The sequence below is a fragment of the Stylophora pistillata genome, chromosome 5 (genome assembly GCF_964205215.1).
Source record: "Stylophora pistillata chromosome 5, jaStyPist1.2, whole genome shotgun sequence".
NCBI lineage: Eukaryota > Metazoa > Cnidaria > Anthozoa > Scleractinia > Pocilloporidae > Stylophora > Stylophora pistillata.
The window spans coordinates 20,776,620-20,779,761 of NC_142523.1; the positions used below are offsets into that span (position 1 = coordinate 20,776,620).

Sequence of the window (3,142 nt, forward strand, 5' to 3'; positions counted from 1 at the left end):
GCCTGGGACCTCATTCCCATGCAAAAACATTTGAAAAAAGAGTAAAGTGTCATTTCTGTATCTCAAGCTAAATAAAACATTACAGATTGGTACTTCTACCGTATATAGTGACATCCTTTATCTTGACTTTGATACATTCAATTTTCCCAGAGAGTGAATGTGAACACACCAATAGATTATTTATCTCGGCACAGTTTCGGTCATTTTTTTTGGTCTCAGACAAACGAAGCGTGCAAGGCTTGGAAAGAATATTATGTTATGAGCAATATCCCGAAGAGATATCTCACCTCTGGTTGTCATATTTTAAAAAAATTGATCAGCCTTTGTGGAGGGCTGCTTGACGTAACTACAAACACATCATTTTCAAATTTTCAACTTTTTTCACGGGAATTTGAGCAATCTGACATCCTCTGAAGATACACTGGCTGATCTACACGGAACTATCCCATCACCAGTCATTATTTTGTCATAAACGTGTACGTTATCACGATGGCGTGACACTGTATTTCTCCATGAACTTTCCCTCGGTCGCTCCCAAGAAAACGAGAAATGGACATTTTTCGATATTTCATCAGATCTCCGCGCATTCTGAAATAAAATAAAACCAAAAAACATAAAGAGAAGAGGAAGGCTTTGGTTGAATGCGACAGAGCTGAATATTTAAATTGCTCATGTCAGAGGGTATTCGGTTAACAACGCGGGCGCAAGTGTCCTTGGTCAAAAATTTAGCGAACCGGAAATTAGTAAAGGCTGACTTTTAAAGCCGAGGAACTCTGTTTTCGTCGAAGGCATTTTCCTATTTCCAGAGGTTTTAAGGAGAAAATTAATTTTCGAAAATTTTTAGGGGGTGTACCAAGTTTTGGAGGTTGTTCCATAAAAGAAAAGCGGCAAGGAAAATGACACCTCAAAGCGGAGGATGCTCTTGTCTTATAGTAGCTGTACTAAATCCTCCCCCTGGAGCAGATATCAACACCGTGAGCATTTGTTTAACTCTCTGGCCCGGACTGAATATATTTACCCGAACTGTGCGGTTATTTTAGCCAGCGATTTTAACCGCCTCGATGTCACGCGGCTTATAAGGCATTTTCATCTTGGAAACGTGTCCACGTGAGATCCAAGCAATATCAAAATTTGAGTCTACATGGTACCCTCCAGAATTTGATACTATTTTGTGTACATATTAGTCTCAGCCAGGAGCCCATCACTTGTCTTAGCTAACCGCCTCCCGGTTAGCTCAATGGATAGAGCGCTGGACTGCTGTGCGGGAGGTCGAGGGAGTTTAAGTCCCGGCCGGACCAACACTCAAGGTCTTAAAATAATAGAGAAGAATATGCTACCTTTCTAAAGTTTAAGAAATGGTTAGATATTCTAGTCTTCTCCGATAGGAACGAATAAGTGGAGGTCCCGTCTCCTACAGGGTTAGGGGTAAGAGACGTTAATTTCCCCACGCACGAGATTACTGTGTGATGGATGTCTTCCCCTGGGGTGGGATGGGTGGGATTTATTGGGTGGACTACTCGCATGGTTCGCATTGTTCTGTTCTAATCCTACCCTACTGCGGGAATGCAGTGAAAAGGGTTAAAAAAAAAAAGCTAAAAACCTGCCAAACATTTTTCCAACGTCCGAACAGTTCACGAGATACAGTGGTTCGAGTGAGAGGACACAATTTTAGTAGAATCGCATCATTGAATAAAATCTCGCATTCTGACTGGCTAACGAAGCGAGGTATTTAGCGTGGAATTGCGAGTTGAAAACGAGGCTAAGTGAAATTGTTTCGCATCTACGTCACTAAGCACAATAACTATCGTCAAGTTGTTACAAAGTCTGGTTTCTAAGTCAATTTAAAATGTTTTCAAAACCATCGTTAATTTCTATTAAGAGCAAAAACAAAAAAAGTGTTCTCAAAGTGAGCCTGAGGTTCTTCTTTGTTCGGAACGGAACTTCAAATTCTTGGAGAGGCATGAAAAACCTCTTTCGCTCGAGACAATCCGAAAGCGAGAAAATCCTGTGAAAACGGAAAAAAAAATCTCCAAGCTAATAGGTCACACCTACCCGGGTTCAATATCCATCTGCAGCCATGATCTTTTAGAAAAACAACAAAGGATGTCAAGCAAGTTTGTTGGGTTTTCAGTCGTACTACTACGACTGTCACAGCTACGGCAGCGACGGTCCACGCACTAAAGCTCTGCGAGAAGTTTATGTCAACAGCCTTGCACTTTCATCAGTAGTTGGCAATAACACAACATCAATGAATAACTGCATTGATGATCTAGCAGTAAGAGTTCTAGGTGGATTGTCCACCAATGTATCGTTCAACAACTCTCCAGTGAATATCTCCATCAACTATTGAACTTTCAGTCAAATGCTCATCCCAGCGATTCAGCTAATAGCAGTCGCCTGTAGTGAGTTTCTACAAATAAAAAGATTAAAGTTTTTAGACTTTTCATGAAACACTTCTTTTTTTTTAAAGGAATAAAAAAATTGATCAATACACGTAGCTCCACTTCAAGGCACTTACCCTATATTAATCGCTGTGTCTCTATACCGGCAGCCGGACAGTGTTTTCAAAATACTCCGTGTGTGGCAGTCAATTTCTTTTTTTAATTTTCTGTTAATAATAACAAAGCCTTCTTTATATGACTGAAAACTTCACTATTTCCAACGTAGTATGAGTTTTTGTGAGCTCGGCATCCGGTATGCCGGTATTCATAACTTTGAAGCTCGCCGAGAGCTTCCGGATGGGAAAATGGAAAATACTCCGTGTCCGGCAGTCGAATATTTTCCCGAATATTAAGTCATTACACTCAATATATTCGAGCTATACCATCCTAGGCGGTGTTATTGTTGTTTACATGGCTAAAGAGTACGATTACCAGTTTTGAAACTGCCGTGAATTGTAGTGTTTTCCACCAGCTTCCGGACACGAAATTGTAAATATTCCATGTCCGGCAGAGAAATATTTCCCGATATTAAGTGGTTCTACTTAGTATATTCGAGCTATAACAGTTGACAGTTATTCGAGTTTCACGCACAACGCGATGGGCTTAAGTTTCTGTTTCACTCTACCTGCATTTGTATTAACACATGTGTATGTTAATGTATGTATCTATTTTCAGGGAAGTACGGAGCCTGGGAGGGTGGT

General features: G+C 40.5%; 1 protein-coding gene across 7 annotated transcripts in view; it reads right to left on the reverse strand.

Moving 5' to 3' along the window:
• LOC148730750 (uncharacterized protein C12orf56-like) overlaps positions 1–643 on the reverse strand; it is an 18,704-nt gene extending 18,061 nt beyond the window's left edge. For 5 of the 7 annotated variants that reach the window (XM_088759552.1, XM_088759557.1, XM_088759556.1 and 2 more), the window contains exon 1: positions 288–642. The gene's annotated coding sequence lies outside the window, so the exon portion shown is untranslated. Of the gene's footprint in view, positions 1–287 lie in introns of all 7 variants that reach the window. The other 2 variants (XM_088759554.1, XM_088759555.1) reach the window with 1 other exon arrangement.
• Between the last annotated feature and the right edge of the window lie 2,499 nt (positions 644–3,142).